General features: G+C 43.9%; 1 protein-coding gene across 8 annotated transcripts in view; it reads left to right on the top strand.

Moving 5' to 3' along the window:
- LYPD6B (LY6/PLAUR domain containing 6B) overlaps positions 1 to 19,616 on the top strand; it is a 61,168-nt gene that overhangs the window by 3,325 nt on the left and 38,227 nt on the right. The window contains exon 2 of one of the 8 annotated variants that reach the window (XM_083495209.1): positions 17,354 to 17,431. The exons of the other annotated variants lie outside the window; for them this stretch is intronic. The gene's annotated coding sequence lies outside the window, so the exon portion shown is untranslated. The remainder of the gene's footprint in view (positions 1 to 17,353; positions 17,432 to 19,616) is intronic. 8 annotated transcript variants of the gene reach the window in all.

The following is a 19,616-nucleotide window of genomic DNA, read 5'->3' on the forward strand; positions in this document are numbered from 1 at the left end:
AAGAATACTGGGTGACTTTGTTTTATGAGGGAATAGACTCCAAAGTCTACCCCTTTGCTTTGTAGTGTGTTTTGCACAAAGAAGGGGGCAGTTTTGAGGAAGGTACCATGGCCAACTTCCACTTGCAAAAGCCCTTGGTGAGGAAATTATATCCTTGCCCCTACCGTCTGTTGAACTCAGCTGGGATGGACTTTAGGCACGCATGGCTTTCCAACATTTGTGGTGCTGTGCCCACGGCTAACTTTGGCTGAATTCAGTGCTTGTGCACATGCTGCTCCCAACCACATTACACAGCTTGGTTTTTAAATTTTTGAAGGCTGACAGCATCGCATGAACCGGATCTTGCACGGAAGGAAACGTGGGAGTTGGGCTGCAGCATTTATTTTACGAATTTATTCATAACGACACCAAATTTTGTGATATGGGAGTTGGTGGCATGCCCCTGCTTGATGGGGGTCACACTCCTTCTGATGGAGTGGCTTGCCACCAGGGCTGTTCAGAGACAGCAGGTGATATTTCTGATCTGCAGTGCTTTCTGTCTGTTACAATTCATTGGCAGCCACACTCTTACCAACAAATGAGGGATCTTGGCAGCTGTAGCTCATGGCACATAGTGACTACTGCAGCGAGTTCAGCGTGGGGGTACCATGAGATATTCAGCAGTGTAGGCTTTATAGGTTACCTGTGCAACCCCCAAGAGCACTGCTTAGTTACCGAGTGATGGCCATTGCCTACAAAGTCCTAAAGTTGTTAAGCTTGGGATTCCTTGGGAATACCTCTTCCCCATCGAAGCGCTCCACATTGAGAGATCTGATTGTGAGCTGGTTTTGGTAACAGTCAGAAGCAGAGTAGTCATGACAAAGTTGTGGAACATTCTCGCTGAAGAGGCATGTCGTAGCCTGACCCTGTAATGTTTTCCACGAATATTTCCAGGCCTCTTGGTCAGGTATTGGTTCACCTGGAGCCGATCCACCTGTTATTTCCTTGTCAATTCTCCGTTTGGTTAGCACTTTGAGCCTTACGGAAAAACAGCATAAAGAATAGCTAATGCAGTGCTTCTGCAAGAGTGCAGAAGGGACAATCCCTACCATTTCTTCCCTACTGGAGGCCCACCTGAAAGCCTCCACTGAAGATCAGAAACCCTTACAGCTTTTCAGGGCTGTAGTGGGGAAGAGGAGAAAGAAATTGCCCTCGCACAAGCACTGCATTGTAGTTACCCCGTAACAGAATTCTGCTGAATCACTGGAAAATTTGGCAATACTACCAAACCTTCAAAGACCTGGCTCATCGCTCATGTCTTTCCTTATCAGCTTGTAACAGATACCATAACAAGAGGTAAAAACATTGAGGATCAGTACTGATTTGTTGTGTGCCCTAACTACTAGAATTCCTGGAATTATTTGGCTTTTGACCTCCTTTTCTTCATTATGTTTTAAGGCATATGTGTTTGTGGTATAATCCTTTACAGATGTCGATCCATTAGTCTCTCAACTTCAGTGTTGCATTTTAAATAAATAGGCTCTACAGTAGCATCTGCTGCGCATAAATCAAGGCAGGAGTTACTTCAAAGTGACAGATTAGATGTAAATCTTCCTGGTTGATGAAAAGGAAATGTTAACATTCCTTTTGGGAGAGGGAGAATGAAAACCCGCAAGGGACTGGCTTCATCAGTGTTCAGGATTGAACTCATGAAATCTGAACTTGAGCCTTGTCAGTTTAGGCTTGCAGTAGGGAACAACTGTCTGCATTTGATAGAGACTTGTGATCGTTAACAGGACCGCTGTATTTTGAAACAAAGAGTCCTCAGGGCATGCTGTTCATCAGATATGATGAAAAGTCAAGGTAGCATCTGGGCTTTGGGTAAGCATTTCAAGCATCTGCTTACAGGAAAAAATATTATCTCTATGCCACTCATTCTGAGAACAGCCTTCTTATTTGCATGAGAAAACAGGATCACCCAAACTGATGTGCATGTTCTTTAAGAGAAGGATTTTGGGGTTGGTGGGTTGGGGTAGGTATTCAAAGTACTATGTTTCTACATGCCTTAGCTGTTACTCAGACAATAGCCACCTTTCTGCCTTTGACACAGGGAAATCTGCTTTTGAAATGGAGGGGGATTTCAGAAATAAATTGTGACATGGCATGGCATGTGTGTGATGTCAGCTGTTCAAATAAAAAATGATTAAAATTTTCCCCAAGGCACATGCAAGCCTTTAGGTGTGCCAGAAGTAGCTGTCTGGACTCCCAAGTCTTTGCTTACAGTATGATTTAACTTTCGGGTGTATCCCTGCTGCTGAGGTTTGTAATTATTATTAATGATAATTTAGATAGGACTATTTATAAATGTATAGCTCTGTTTTTGACAAGGCTGTCAAGCAAAAAGGCCCTGTGGGGAGCTTATCACGCTCTTTAATGAGATCCTGGTGCGGCCTATGGAAGGGGCGGGGAGATTTCAGGCTTGGGAGCCTACAATGTTGGTGTTTGGTTTTTGCTAGAACCCCCCCCCCCCCGGATCTATCAGCCAGAGCCCTGTGCAAAAGGCGTACAGTTAGAATTAAAGAACAATGTAGGATGTAGTTGTAGACTGGATGAGGGCCAATAAGCTGTGTTTGAATCCTGGGAAGACCAAGGCTCTTTGAGTCTGTGGTTCCCATGTTCAGGAAATTAGCAATTTACCTGTTCTGGATGGGGTTGCACTTCGTCTGAAGGAGCAAGTGCTTATATTGGGGATACATCTCTGTTAATAGAAGCCCAAGTGCCCTCTATGCTAGGAGTGCCTTTTACCAGCTTTGTCTGTTTTGCCAGCTATGGCTGTTCCTAGCTTGACCACTGTAGCCCATGCATTGGTAACCTTGAGACTAGATTACTGTAATATGCTCTGGGTCTGGTTTGAAAGATCCAGCTGGTGCAGAGTGCTGTGACCAGGTTGCTGATGGAAGCTTCTGGCTTCAAAACAGCTTCACTGGCTGCCCATCTGCCACCAAGCCAGGTTCAAGGTCCTTGCATTAATCTCCAAAGCTCTGAAGAATTTGGGTCCACGGCAACTCATGGATTGCCTGAACCCTCATATCCCAGCTCAATCTCTGAGATCATCTGCAAGAGCATCTCTGGTCATTCCCCCAGTTGATGAGGCTAATATGACAACAAGAGGAAACTGAGACTTTTGTGTTATTGGTTCGGTCCTCTGGAACACCCTGCCAATAGAGATTCAGTGGGTGACTTCAGCACCAGCTGTTAAACACCTGCTGAAAACTTTCCTCTTCTGCCAGTCTATGCAGGAAAATAATAGTACACACCATGTCTGCTGATGTTTGTTTTTGTTTTGCTTTTAACTTAAAAAAAAAACTTTTTAGGATTTTACTGTCTGGTTTTATGTTTTTATATTGTTGTAAACTGCTGTTATAGATTTTTATGATACAGTGGTATATAACTATCTTGTTAAATAAGGAAATGAAATGAAATGAACTCATTCTTTTCAGGTAAAAATCTACTGCAGATTAGCTTTCCTCATTTCAGCAGCCTAATTAAGAAAGTTGTTTTGTTGTTTCTGTTGCTAAAACAACTGGAAACCAGAAACACTTGCAAATCACCCAGAGATCTATCTATCTGTAGATCCCAATCTACCTTCTGACCATCCCTTGCCTGTGGCACCTGCCATATCATTAAACCATCTCCAAGGTTGGTCTGGATTTAGGGTGAATACTTCCACATCCATTTGATAAGTGATGGATGGAAAAGGACTATTTTCTTCTGGGATTTTCACAATACAGCAAGGTAAAGAGTATTTTCTATTTGTTTGATTTATTTAATTCTAAGAAATGTATACCTCTTTTTTCATTAATAAAAATAATCCACAAGGTTAATATAGTACAACAGTAAAATAGACCAGTGTTTCCCAACCTTTTTTGGGCAAAGGCACACTTGTTTCATGAAAAAAATCTTGAGGCACACCACCATTACAGCCCCGTGACGTCAGCGCGCAGCGTCATGCCGGGAGGGACATGAATTGCTAGCAAATTACATAATCACCTCCTTGAGGGCTGGCTCATCTTCTCCGAAGGCAGAACCCCATTAATTAACAGCACAGACTCACACCATAGCCAAGACGAGGGGGGGAAACCTCAGTCATGCACATGTGGGGGCTAAATGAGGACGAAGACCGGGCAGAGAGCAGGGTTCAAATCACCCCACCTGGCCAGGACAATCCCTGACCCACCTCGCAGGGCCCACCTCGCAGGGCTGTTGTTGCGAGGATAACACGGGGAGAATCACGCACGCCCCCGGGAGCTCCTTGGAGGAGAAAGCGGGCGATGAATGCAATGCACGAAATATATGAGAGGCGACCAGGTTTTGCAGGTGAGGGGCCCCCGCCAGCCTCCGCTTCCAACACCCGGCGCAACGACGCCGAAGTTTCCCCCCGGGCTCGGCTCGGGGAGCAGCGCTGCTCCCCCCCCGGCTCCCCTTCGCCCTCCCGGCTCTCTCTGCCGCCCACTGGGGACCCCCCTCACCTGCCAAGTCCGGAGCGCCGGTGGAAGTTGCATGCATGCATGCAGGGCGCCGCGTTGCCATTGCATTGCACTGCAATCCATGCAATGCCTGCACACATGCATTGCCTTGCACGCCCGCCAAGGGGTCTCCCCGCGGTCCGATGCGTCCCCTCCGGCGCGGATGCAGCATTGCAAAAATAAAAAACCCCCGACGCAGCCCTACCTGGGGGGCAGCCTCCGCCTCCGCTGCTCCGCCTCCGCGGGGAACCCCGGGCTCCATCCTGCTGCCCGATCTCCGCGGGGGCGCAGGCAGGCTGCGCGGGGTCTGCGCGGAAGAGCCCCTGCCCGCCCGGCCGCCGCCGCTGCGCTCATTCCATGGCCGGGAGAAGAGCGCTTCAAACAAAACGCCCGGCCCGCCAGGCCACGCTGGGAAACGTAGTTTGTGCACCCCGCGCGGGCGCGGAGCCCAAGGCGAGGGGACTACGGATCCCGGCAGCCCCCGCGCCGGGGACGGAGGGGGAGAGGCCGGGTGCAGGGATGGAGGGACGGGTGGACGAGCGAGTGAGTGAGTGGCAGCTGCCAAGCCTTGGCCGAGAGCCAGGAAGGGCCTCCCCGGAGGAGGAGGAGGGAGGCGCAGAGCAGGAGGGAGGGATGGAACCCCAGGGGTCATCTAGTGACGGCGCCCCAATCGAAAATTTGACTTTTTTTTAAAAAAAATCTCTCGAATTTTTTAATTTTTCCCGCAGCACACCAGGGAACATCTCGCGGCACACTAGTGTGCCGCGGAACAGTGGTTGGGAAACACTGAAATAGACTAAAGCTAAAATAAAGCAACTGCATAATAAAACCAGCAACATGTAAGGTAGTATGAAAATATTATTAATTTACACATATGTAGTTAAAAAAACCCAACTTTTTGTTTTATAATATTCAAGCTACACATTTTTGGAAGATTTTTCTGGGGCTGCAGGACAGTTTTATACTTTGAATTTGAGCTTCTCATTATGTTGGGTTTCTTAATTAGGTATCAGATTTAGGTGGGAATTTTTTTTAGTAAAAATATATAGCTATGGTTCCTAGACATTTGGTGAATAGTATGTCTGGCCCTATAAATTTTTTGTATGGAGACTAATTTGCTCAAAAATGAAGCCAGATATATCCTGAAATTTTCACATGCATTCAAGTAACTCTCACTTTCTCTAGTATTGTTTGCAGTGTGAGGGGGTTATTCGAACATTATGCTGTCCATCAAGAAAATAGCACACTATTGTTCAAAAAAAGAGTAGGAGTAAGTAATAGGCATAGGTGGTTGACTACTGTTAACTTTCATTTCTTGCAGATTTAAGTCAGTGTGTCCTATAGCTTACCCTAACAGGTTCCTATTTGAACATTTTTTTGCACATGTTATTTACATATGCCCTAGGATAATAAGTCAAAGGAATTTTCACATTGGTAGTAAAAATACTTGCGCATTGGGGACTTAGTTATAGACAAGGACTCTTGAGTTTTATCCAGTCTTCTATGAGTGCAGCACCCAAATGAATCCCCATAGGGCTCTGTTTCCTCCTCTTCCTCTCTCCACAGCATGTATACTCAAGGCACTCACAATGCCAGGCTCCTACGGGAATTAGGAGTGAGGCCTGTGTGTACCTCCCATTCATGAAAGAAGCCTATAGTGTCTGTGCACATGCCCATGGGTACATACCAAAGTGGAAGAGAGGGGAGAAAGGGGCATACAGTGGTACCTCGGGTTACATACGCTTCAGGTTACATACGCTTCAGGTTACACACTCCGCTAACCCAGAAATAGTGCTTCAGGTTAAGAACTTTGCTTCAGGATAAGAACATAAATCGGGCTCCAGAGGCACGGCGGCAGCAGGAGGCCCCATTAGCTAAAGTGGTGCTTCAGGTTAAGAACAGTTTCAGGTTAAGTACGGACCTCTGGAACGAATTAAGTACTTAACCTGAGGTACCACTGCACCATCAATGGTGTAACTGAGCCCGTGATATTTCATTCTTATCCACATGGTATTTATCATGGGGTTTTATGTAAAATCAAGCATTTTGCACCAGTTTCTCCAAGGTTTTCTGTATCTTTAGAGATAATTGGAAGGGAGGGAATATTACTATTATTATCTAATCAGTAGCTTCTTTTTATGCATTGAAATGTTCAATCGAAAATAAATGTGTTGCATATAATCCAGATGTGTGTATGTGTGTAAAATATCCCCTTCAAGCAGTACATCTACTTCAGTTTCTCCATTATCACTCCTCTCTATCTTTGATGAACCTTTTCAGTTCCTCGATACATCCCAGTACAGTCATACCTCGGGTTGAAGTTGCTTCAGGTTGAGCACTTTCGGGTTGCGCTCCACGGTGACCCAGAAGTCCCGAACACGTTACTTCCAGGTTTTGTCACTCGCGCATGCACAGATGGTAAAAATGACGTCACGCGCATGTGCGGAAGTGGTGAATCATGACCCGCGCACGTGCAGACGCGGGTTGTGTTCGCTTCTGGATGTGAACGGGGCTCCAGAATGGATCCCGCTCGTATCCAGAGGTACCACTGTAACTGTGTAACTTGCAGTGCAATTCTATACACATCTACTTAAAACTAAATTCTGTTGCCTTTGGTAAATCTTACTCCCTATACGTGAATATAGGGATGCAAGCTTTACTAGACTGAAAAAAAATCCTGGAATTCCTTTAATTGCCATATCTATGTAATGCAAAATAAGTTATTCTGGACATTTATATCCAAAAAGTCACAATCTGGGGAATTTACACACCCTTTCATTTTTATTTTTTTTAAATTACCCTCTGGTTGCATCCAACTCTTACTCCTTGTTCCCCTCATACTGTTCAGACCTGTAAGATCCTGCCTGTTTACATTGCATAAAAAAGCAGACATATTTGTGCATTGTAGGTATTTCCCTGTCAGCTAGATGCAAGACTTGATCAGAATGTGTTATTCACTGGTAAGAATATTTTTTTAAAAGGCCTTGCATGCTGTGTAAAAGCAAATATTTAATCATAACAAAGGATGAAAGAGAGATTCTTTGAATCTAATGTATACCTTGCAACCATGTATGTACTTAGGACAGAGTAGGAAACAGGCTAGGAAAATGAAAGATGTCGAGGTGCAATTGCAAGATACCTGTTAAAAGGAGTCTTGTTCCTTGTCTGTGTTGAGGCGCCTAAAGAGACTACATTCCTATGCCCATTTGCTTGTAAGTAGCCTCATTAACACAGTGAGGCATTACACATGGATTGCACTGTGAATCATTCAGATCTGTGTTTTGCACACAGGCACCTCTACAATTTAGGGACATTGTTATCTTCCGCGTTAGAGAGAATGAGAGGAACCACTTTCCCCTTTTGTGTTCTGTTTCTGTCCTTTTGCTTCTTTAATTATAATGCTGGTGATATTTCCATGCATCACAACTCTATGCAGGTTTTTCTTTTGCACCTAGTTTTGGTGGCATTCCCCTTGGAGTTGCCAAGATGATGGAGGTTTCCCAGATGGTACTCATTAGCACAGCTTTGCTAGAGCTGTATCCCCAATAATGGCTGTGTTGTGCTATATCCATGTCATGTTAACAACTAGAGTGAAGTAAATCTGTTGATCAGCTTATGTCAGATGAGCCCTGCCTAGTGTGCTGATCCTTGGACCGCTTCTGATTATTTCAATCTCCGCCAAGGGACCAGATGCCATAAAGGTTATTGCTATTGTTGCTTTCAGGAATTTGTAAAAGAAAGCTGTGTTAAAAGAGTGCAAGGCACTTTATGAACTGGGAGAAAATATTAAGGACATTTGAAAAGCCTGCTGGATTAGGCGAGTCGCTCATCTAGCCCACCACTCTCCCCTTCTGTGGTTTCCAGCAACAGGTGTTCAAAAGCATTACTGTTCCATTCTTCAGTAATATGTGAATGATTGACTTGTGCAAGCTTGAAAATAGCCACTGCCTTAGTTCTTTTGGATGAGTAAGTCACATGACTTCCACAGTCCTGAAAGACACATGTCCTGGTTTTCCTCTGGGACTTGTTGATGGTTTTTGAAGTAAGCATCCCAGAAGGTCTACACTCCAGAGCAGAAGTGGGGAACCTTTGGTGCTCCAGATGTTGCTGAACTACAGCTCCTGTCAGCCCTAGCAAGGGATGATGGGAGTTGTAGTTCTGGAGGCACAGACGTTCCCCATACTAGCTGTGCAGGCAATGCATGGGACTGCTTCTTCCTTTCTGTGTATTTCAGATGTATTTATCAAGGTACACATTTAAAAATCAAGCAAGATGCCATGTGCACGTTATTCGATGCCACAATTAACAAGAGGCCAACTGAAACATTCAAATATTGTCAATGTTTAAAGCATGGGTAGGCAGACTAAGGCCTGCGGGCCGGATCAGCCCCAATTGCCTTCTGGATCTGGCCCGCGGATGGTCCGGGAATCACCACACAGATCGCCAGTGTTCGTGTTCTTTCCCTCTCCCTCCCACAGCGGCGGCGCCTCCTCCCTCCCTCCTCCTGGCTTCTCCCCGCCCTGCCTAGAGGAGGAAGGGGGCTGGGCTTTATTGGTGCCAGCAGCAGCAGCAGCACTCGAGCCGCCGCCATTTTAAGCAGCCCCTCTCTGGAGCCCTTTCGTGCGCCACTCATCGTCCTGCTGCTGCTGCCGCCAGCCCTTCCACTCGCAAGACACAGGTAAGCAGCATCAGGGCTCATGGTGCTCTTGCATCATCCCCCCCCAATATAGTCCAGCCCCCCACAAGGTCTGAGGGACAGTGGACTGGGCCCCTGCTGAAAAAGTTTGCTGACCCCTGTTTAAAAGCTTTCTTGTGTATGAGGCACATTTTAGCTTGTGGATTGGCTTCTTACAAAACTCTCTTTCACCTAACAAACAGTGTTGGCTCATGATTTCTGCTTGGCAGCATCTCTGCACAAAATTGCCTATGAAGATGATGCTTGGCTTAGCCAAAACTATTAAAGTTGGATCATTCATATAAAATAGCCAAGTAATATATAGAAGGTAAATAGTGACTGTGTGAAGTAACTTGGATTTTAATAGGCTTGGCTGTGGTGGAGCCATACGGTCATGACTGCGATACTCATGCTTTCTGTGTTATACTTCCAGCTTCATTGTGTTGTGTAGAAGAAACTGTGATATAAAGAGGTGGCCACATCATTTTTAAAGAAATCATTATAACTAAAGGTATCCTCTTCATGAAACTTACTCTGGAAAAAATATTATTGCCTGAAAGTGTTTTTGGCCTGTACAACTTGGAATGAGAATGAAAAAGTTTATATTTTTAATCAATTGATATTCTAAGGCTGCATCCCTCTGCACCATTCTTTTTAAGTCCTCAGTGATTCTAAGAGCCCGACACTTAAATTATATTTTAAAGTTGTACATGTCTTGTCTTACACCTTAAAATGTTGTGTGAAAAGTACAGACCCAGGTTTGCAAATGTCTACCATATGGCTCAAGGCGTTGTGTTGGGCTGTCATTTCTTACTGGATGCTTGCTTGATGGCAAACTCTGGTTTGCCTCTGGGTAAGATGTGAAATGTGCCTCATTTTAAAAATAAACATGAAAATAATTGGATGCAAGAAAATTCTCTTTAAAGCCTTCCGTGTACTCCCTGTGCACACACATATACATAACATATTTGGTTCGCTTCTAAATTAGTCTGAAAAGTGAAACCCATTGTAGGAGCAATACACCTTTGCTTTTATCCAGGGTTTTAATATAATGGTTTACCTACAATTGCTGTAATTGGTAAGCCTGTCATAAAAACATAATAGAGAGTGCCTCTGTAAATTAGGATTAATGTTGTTCAGTTCTTTTGTGGTGGATTAACAGTGATTGACATCAGTTGAGAGCCTGGATTCGGTTAATAGTGTCATGCCAAGAGTAATCAGTGAAGTTCTGTGTGTTTGCCTTACCTTTAAGTCCCCCGAAAGCTTACTTTGGAGGCAAGGAACTGTAATGTTTATTCTGAAAATGTGTGGCCCTTGGAAATGTTGCGACATTTTTCCTGTAGCAGACCACACAGAGGACTTTGGTCTTGAACCTGCCTTGGGGAGTAGCTAGTTGAGGTTTCAGAGCAGACTGCTAATTCTACACCAACCAGTATAGCTGACGGATATGAATACCTTTATCAGTCTCATGGACATAGAAGTATGTTCTGAAATGTAGTAAAGAGTACGATGATCAGATATAAACTTTATGAAGGGCGAATTATCCAGATAGCTAGCTCTTTTAATGCAACTGCTATTGTAGTTTTTGATTTGACAGCTTCAATTTTAAAATTTGTTGCATTCATTTATTAAATTTCTACACCACTTAAAGATCACAGGGCACTCACTTTACAATATAAAAACACAAAAATACATCTGCAGTGGCAACTAATGCAGGAGTTACTAAAGCATTTCCTGCAGGGCATGCTCCTGTGGTTTGTCCGCCAAGCTCATCTTAGTATGTACACAGAAAAACTAGTAATTCCAAAAGCTTTAAGTTTAAGAACTTCTTAAACAGAGCATCAATACATACAGATTAATGCTTTCTTTGCATAAACTAAAGGTGCATTTTCATGGCAGTTTCCCTGTTTGTTTCCACATAATATATTTGTGCTTTCACATAACATAAGGTCATGTGGAATCTAGTGGAAGTTTAGTGCTCATTTCCATGTTAATTGTTTCCCGGGTGGGGTGGGGTGCGGGGAACCCCATTCTCAGTGCTGTTAACCTAGAAAACCACTACAGTAAAGAGATGAAATTTGGGGTATTCTACTTACATGCAGTTTTTTCCTGCAGTTTTCATGGGGGAATATGTATGTGCGGGAAGCATGCACGTGCAGGAAGGTTGGAGAATGTCCAATGACATTCATTTTTGTGTAAAACGGTGTGTGTAAAACACGCACACATTCCATTAATGTGAATGAAATTTTGCATGACTTGATCAGTAAAAAAGTCACAGTACCATAATGCAACAAGTAAAGGTAAAGGTTAAAGGACTCCTGACAATTAAGTCCAGTCACGAACAACTCTGGGGTTGCGGCGCTCATCTCGCTTTACAGGCAGAGGGAGCTGGCGTTTGTCTGCTTCCACAGACAGTTTTTCTGGGTCATGTGGCCAGCATGACTAAGCTGCTTCTGACGAAACCAGAGCAGCGCATGGAAATGCCGTTTACCTTCCCGCCGAAGCGCTACCTATTTATCTACTTGCACTGTGTGCTTTTGAGCTGCTAGGTTGGCAGGAGCAGGGACCGAACAACGGGAGCTCACCCCATTGCGGGGTCTTGAACCGCTGACCTTCCGATCGGCAAGCCCAAGTGGCACAGTGGTTTAAACCACAGTGCCACCCGCGTCCCAATGCAACAGGTACTGCAGTGCAAAAAGAACATTAGAAAACAGCACAGAAGCACTTGCATTATAATCAAGAAAACTAATGTAATATTCTCCACATCTGAATGCACCCTAAAAGAGTTTCCTTCAAAATGAAGTCTAGATGGGGAATCAAGAAGTGAATGCTTGTTGTAAAGGAGAAAAGGATAAATGAGGAGGACAGAGCCACCCAACACCTGAGTGAACAATTACTCCCTTTTAGACAAATGGGTGTTATCTGAATTCATCTGCCAACTGACAAGCAGTTCTTAAGGTAACCTAGCAATAAGCTACTGGAAGTTCACAACTAAAGTATTTGTTAACAACTGTATGCCTGAATGCAGAGTATAATCTTTCTGGAGGATGCCTAAATTCTGCTGTCAGGGACTAAAAGGTTCGTGCTAAAAGATAATAAAAAAAAAAATCTGTAGCAATAACTTCCCCAGGCAATGTTGGTAAAGCATGAGCTACAGAGCTTCACTGGAAAGAATGAAGGGCTTACTTAGGACAGGTGCAGCAATTCGAATGCTTTTCTGCTCCTTTGCAGATTTATTGCAATCTGGAATCAAGCAGATGACAAAAGTTACTGTTGGGAACATAGGAAACTGTCTTATATCTCTGTATAAGAGCCAGGCCATTGGTCCATATTGCTTAGTGTTGTCCATACTGACTGTAGAGAAGCTGCTTTGCAGGGTTTCAGATACGATACTCTCCCAGGCATACCTGGAGATGCCAAAGATTAAATTTTCCTCATGCAAAGTGTGCTCTGCTCTCCCACTGAGCTACAGCCTTTCCCTTAATTACTTCCCAACTTCAAAGGTGATGGTGAAAGTTACCATTATGGTAAACCCTAAGAAAGACTTTGCAACCATTTACAGCCATGCCTGAAAAGCCTTACAAAGGATCTGAGAGTACATTATTCTAAAGCTCAAAAGAGTCTGGTTGTTTGTCTGATGCTAACATTTCCTAACATGCCTAAAGTTTTTCTCAGCTCGGTTACAGACATAGCTTAAGTAGCTCACTTGCTGTTTAGTACCCCATGTTCTTTGGAAGATCATGAAGTGCAAGCCATGTAACTCTGTACCAGTTTGCAGAGATGCCCCAGTGTTGTTTGTGCCGGTATAACAGTGGATATGTGGGAAAGTTTCTCAAGCGACAACTGGGTGCAGATTTGTTCTGATTTTGGGTAATTACCTCCTCTTTTTCTTCTTCCATGAGTGTGTCTGCAATGTTGCATCCACCTGTAATGTTTTCTGGAATTCCGGAATTCCAGAAGGAGGGCGTGTCCTTCTGAATTGTGGGTATGAAAGCATGATGTGAAACTTGCCAATTAAGTTGGACCCATGAGACCTCCCAGCTGCTCTATTAGCCTGTTCTTATCAGAATTTCTGATAGTGCTTTGGTTGGAAGTGGACTATCCACTTCTCCCTACCCTGTCTCTGCAGCTTTGTTTGCTGCATAGATTGTCCATTGAGGGCCAATGTGCAATCTTCATTATGGGTAGTGGGTTCTGTGTGCTCTGGTATCTGGGACCAGGAGTCTGAGCCCCTTTCTCAGGTGATGAGGTTGAGGACTCTTAACCAGAAGAGGAAGCACACACAAGGCTAGCTGCAGAAGCACTTCTACCATATGACTTCATTGCAGAAGACCTAGTGTGAAACTAGAGGCTGTCCTACTCCTTCATGGTAGGATGATGATTTAAATTTGTATACCGCCCTATACCCTTAGATCTCAGGGCAGTTCACAACATAAATGGGCAGGTCTCATTAGGCTCATCTGGTGGAAGTGCTGGAGAGGGCTGGGACCCTTTAATCAAATAAATGCCTTCCAGTGCAGATGGGGCTAACAATTGGAAATCAGCTGCTGCTACTGTACTGTATAGGGTTCCATCTGTTTGTTTTTTGCAAAGAGTTCTGTAGTTTTAGAGCTAAGCTGGAACCTTGCATCCAGTCTGAGCACTGCAGCCAGCATAGACTCTTTCTTGTTTCTACATCTAGCCTGAAGCTCACCCTGCTTTTCATCAGAGCGGGGTAATAGCAGCAAATATTTTTCATTTAGTGCAGGGTGAGGAATATCTATATTTTTGCCCTGAGGACCACATTCACCCATGAACAGCTTTCTAGGGGCTATAAGCCCATGATGGGCATGGCTCACTGTGAGTGGGGCCACCCACATTCTTACATGCCCACTAAACCTCTCCATCCTACCCATCGCCATGATAGGGATGAAATCACTCCTTCCTCACTTGTGCCTGCATGATTTTTATTTCAGTGAAGGCACCGCTAGGTTGGGAGATAGCAGGCCACTTGGTAAAATTTGGCAGGCCAATCCAGGCCTTTGGCTTTGCTGTTCTTGCATCTGATTTAGGGTTTTTAGCAGTGCATTGAAATGTGGTAGTAATTTCAGGCAGAGCACTGTTCGGCTTTGATTTTATGCTGGATCCAGAGACATTTTGCTGATTGCTAGCCTCGACCCCCATCTCAATCATTTTATTTATATTTATCTGGCAAAATGTATATAAAGCTTTATAATAAACAATACAGTATTGTGATGTAGATTTTTTCAGTTTCGTTGTTCTGTATGGGACAATGACAATAAAGATTATCATATCGTATCGTATTGATTATTCTAAATTGCTGAAATTGCCATGGCTGTTCCTGTGCTGTTGAGGTGAAGTATTTTCAAGGGACAAGTAGGAAAATGCAAATGTATTGTGATGTCTCAGAACTGCTTGCGAGAAGTCTCACAAAAATTCCTAGAAGTATATATCTGGGGTCCTTTTCAGTGATTCAAGGCCCAACACAATAGTTTTTAACCTTGTGGGCTAGAATAAAACTTTTGTATATTTCAGAGAAGATTCCCAAACTGCCCTTTCTAGATGACTCATACGTCCCACTTGTTTTCTGTTCCCAGAAAATCCTTCTCATCATTTGGATTAGTTACCCTGTCTACCTACAGGAGAATACCATTCCTATTTGTAATAACTTGCTTAGGGCAGGGACAACTTGGAGGGAGGAGTATCTGCTGGTACTGATGAAACCACTTGTTCATCTCCACCCACTGAATTAAGGAAAACTTATCCATGTGGCGTTCCATAGAGCATGTATTTAGGTTAATTATTATTTTGCTGGTATGGATAACAGCTTTAGCAGAAACAATATCCTAAATTAGAAGCCTGATCCTGTAAATGTTACTGTAGACCAGGCTTCCTCAACCTCAGCCTTCCAGATGTTTTTGGCCTACAACTCCCATGATCCCTAGCTAGCAGTACCCAGTGGTCAGGGATGCTGGGAACTGTAGTCTCAAAAACATCTGGAGGGCCGAGGTTGAGGAAGCCTGCTGTAGGCGTTAAGGACCAAACATCAAGTTGCATTGAAGCTCCTGATGTAGGTTTCTTTTTCCCCCCTCAGTCCATTTTTGGAGAGAGGAGGTGCAAATCTAATTTGCATGGTGAAGCTGATAATCCCAGAAGCAGTGAAATGGTATGAAAACAAGTTCTGGTCAAGAAAACCTGAGGTTATGGTTTGAGTTGGCCTGAATATTGGCTTTAAAGACAGAAATGTCTCTTGTCTGCCTGGGCCCCTTGCTGGAACACGAGACACAGAAGGCTGGGGAATGCTTTAGTCAAGCTAAATTCATGTGGAGAGAAGGTGTGATGCTCCCTATGGACTGCAGTGACCCATTGTCTGTTTTGGTGTTGATGTAAGCTGCCCTGTGAGGGTTTTGCTCTGAAAAAGGTGGCTTATAAATATTTGATATTAAATAAAGAAATAGTAAACATTGTTCTTTCTTGAATAAGACAACTGAAATTTTTAATCTCCAAATATGACTATCTACCCTTATGATTTTCTAAATACTAGCAAAGACAAATGGATCCCCCCCCCATCGCTTGAGAACATGGGGAATTTAGAATGGCATGAGCTTGACATCTCATACCCTTGAGGCGGAGGTGACATGACCTTCCAGTTCCTCTATGAAAGAACCAGGTTGGGTGGCTAATAATTATTGTGCAGCCGGATACCGGGGGGGGGGGGGGTTGTAGGTGTGGGAAGTGTCAAGTGAACCAGGTTTTCTACTTCATTAGTTTGACAAAATGAATGAGCTGGTATGTCGAGGTGAGAGACGTGACTCGTTGGCCAAAACTGGGAGCAAGGTTGGGGCAGAAATTTGATCGGGCCATACAATGGATGCTTTCCAGTTTACCTCGCCAGCTCCTGTAACGGGTAATTTCATGTTTGATTATAAATTCCTCTGAGGTAAAAGAAACATGCACCTCCTGGTAAGCCATTTTAAGCAAAGCCTGCTGTCACCATAGTTACAAATGTCAAAACAGTCGTGCAGAAGTCAAAAGGCAATAAATGCAGCCCCCAATCTGCTAAAGGGGCTAGGAAGACCCTGGGAAATGTGTGACTGCAAACGGAGTGAGGAGGTCACTACAGAGAAGCGTCAATTTTGCCACAGAGGGGAGCATAGTAAGGCTCGTTCCTGGACTGTGGGTGGTGCTTCTGTCATAGAAGGCGGCACCTGCTCCTACTACTTCAAAAAGAAAATGTGGCTCATGGAACAACTGCATCCTTGCAGACTGTGTACATCTCTGACATTCAGCTGTGTATGAGAACTGTTGCAGGACCCACTGCTTAGTTCAGGTCCTCTCAGAGGTCCAGAGAGCCCTGGACTGGTTCAAGTTTTTGAGACTCCCTAGCCATAATAAAATTAATAAAAAAAGAATGACATACACAAAGAAAACAAGGCACAATCTAAAATTATTACAGTGGTACCTCGGGTTAAGTACTTAATTCGTTCCGGAGGTCCGTTCTTAACCTGAAACTGTTCTAAACCCTGAAGCACCACTTTAACTAATGGGGCCTCCCGCTGCCGCCGCACCACTGGAGCACGATTTCTGTTCTCATCTTGAAGCAAAGTTCTTAACCCGAAGTAATATTTCTGGGTTAGCGGAGTCTGTAACCTGAAGCGTATGTAACCTGAAGCGTATGTAACCCAAGGTACCACTGTATTGTTATTGTTATTGTTATTATTATTGTTATTGTTATATTATTATATAACAATATAAATATTATATTATTAATAATTATTATTATAATTATTAAGTAAATGCTTGTTGAGTCTTTTTCTGTGCAACTGTGGCAGTGTGTGTCTTTTATTGAATTGCATCTCTTATTTCCTTAAATTTTCAACTCTAAGCCATGAGGATATTTATGTCAGTTTGTGCTGCTGCATCCAGGACTCTTTTATCTGACACCAGTGTTAGCAACATCCTGGTAATTTGACTTTGGTTAGGTCCTTTGCATCAGAGCTACGGGGGTGGGGTGGGCTAGCCAGATTTTTTGGCACTGGTGAAGCCTCCAGAGGGGTGCCATTGAGGCTCCCAGCCTCTCTCCCTCTCCCTCTCTCTCTGTACGCAGATGCGTGGGGTGTGTGTGATCTTTGACCTGGGTGAAATAAAGCCTAGTTTTGGCCTTGCTATGCAGGAGCAGTACAGTTCGCAGCACTTCAAACAAAAGCTGTCTGCAGTTGGCCGTATGAAACCATTAAGAACTACTTGAAGGGTAGGCAAGCCCTTTGAATGTCACATTGCATGTGTTCCTGCTTCAACTTGCATAGGCAAACCAGAATGAGTCTTGCCTGTGATACTAATAAGAGGGAGCATGAAAATAGTCTTCTTGCTAACTTTTGAGAAAAAATTAAATCTGTTGAATGAGACAAAACAATCAAATCAAAGCATCTTTCTACTTGCTTGTATCTTGCTCTGTGTGGCAATTGGCTCTAACAGGGGTGACCTATATTTATGGCCCTGAGGGCGGCATTGCCATCAGGTTTGTGGGCTGCAAGCCAGCGTGCTCAGAAAGTGGATGTGGCCAACCCATCCCTGGCAGGTGCAGGCACATACCACACATATTGCAAACACACCAGGATAAATGTGCACACCACATGGGCATACAACACACACAGAGATAAAACATTGCCCCATCCCCCTGTGTTTTTTTAGATTGATCATCTGATGAGAGGATAATGGAGTGGTTTTCATTCTCATCATGGAATGTTTGGATGGTATACCTGCTCTTTACCTGTGACACTATACCAGGAGCAATGAAATTATGTCTCTCCAAATGCTATGGACAGCCAAATGGCCTGGCAGGCCACGTTTTATCCTTGTCCTGGGCATGGAACCAAGTGCCGCCATTGGGCAGTTGATGCCACACCCAAGGGAACGTCCCAAAGGCCTTGCTGCCATTGGTCAATTTGGTCAGTTTGGCGGCAGGGAGACGATCCGGACTCTCACTGTTCACAAGAGCAGCTCAGGGCCCATCCTCAAAGCTGCCCACCCTAGAAGGGTGAACAGACCTCTCATAATCTCATTGGCAATGTTGGCGGGGGCTGATGGGAGTTTTAATCCAGCTATATCTAGCAGGTTCCCCACCCTTGCACTATACCCTGGGCTGTATGCTTTTAACCTATGTGTCTGTTGGGGACCAGTGGGAACTGTGTTTGTTTGTTTTCTATTAAAAAATAGCGCTTAGGCATTGCTCGGCTACCTGAATGCGTTTGAATGTTTCAAACAGTGAGCTATTTGAAAGCTGTAGTGATGGCCACCAAATTGGATGTCTTTGAAAGAGGATTAGACAAATTTCAGGGTTGCCATGTTTTATTTTCCCCTCCTCCCTCCCAATCATTTTTCCTTTTATGTCATGTAATTTTTAGATTGTAAACTTGAGGGAAGGAACTCTGTTATCCACTGAGATTTGTAAACAGCTCTGGGTGCCTTATTTGGCTACAGAGCAGCATGAAAATGCTCCAGATAAATAAATACGATTCAGCTGCATGATAAATTATTTTTATCTGATGTTTAGTTTGTCTTGGTGCTTACCCATTGGAACAGTCACTCAAAGCAGGTGTAATGTAGTTCTTTTTCTTAGATAGGTTTCTGTTAGTATGGGTGCACAACACTTCCACTCTTTGCATATCTATTACTTTGCTTTTAACAACAGCATTTGCCTCAATATCTCTGGAAATGAATTTATCTGCAAAAAAATAGTTTAAAATTCTAAGCGCATTCATATCCAGCGCTTGATGTGGTTAACCACTTTTAAAAGAGAAGATCCCAACCTCATTTTAATTAGATCCTGTTTCTGTGCTTTGTTTGTGTTGACTGCAGCCTTGTCCTTTTCTTCCCTCTCTTATTTTTCACATGTCTGTGGTGAATTCTTTATTAGGATTTACAACTTGTTGCGGCTGAAAAGCAGATAGCAAGATATATTCAGCAACTGATATGCTGTAATCTTGTCTAATATAAATGGGCTCTTGGCTCACTATCATTCAGCTATGTGAAGCCCTCTTGCTATTACTGCAGGAAGGATAGAACAAGCCGAAATAAATGGCATGTCTGGATTCCTGCAAAATATTTAATGTATCTTGAGAGTTACTATTTAAAACAAACAGATTGTGATGGTAACACATGTTTCTTAATTCCTTGTCCAAATATCATGCGAACAGTAAAGCACTGGTCGGGATTCAGCTGTTTGTCCTGCTAGCATAAGCCTGTGGCAGGATTTCCTTCCTTCTCCTTAACCCAAGCCCCCCAGAATTGGGTGGAGGTTGAGGAAAAACCCAGAACAGGGCACAGGAGATGAAGAGGAGGAGGAGGGATTGTTCCATCTGGCAAGCCGAAAAGCTTGCACTGATTGAAAGATTGCCACAGTGCTACGTTGAAGCCCTCCTGCTATATTTTGCCAT

The sequence above is a fragment of the Podarcis liolepis genome (assembly GCF_965112155.1).
Source record: "Podarcis liolepis genome assembly, chromosome: 1".
Lineage (NCBI taxonomy): Eukaryota > Metazoa > Chordata > Lepidosauria > Squamata > Lacertidae > Podarcis > Podarcis liolepis.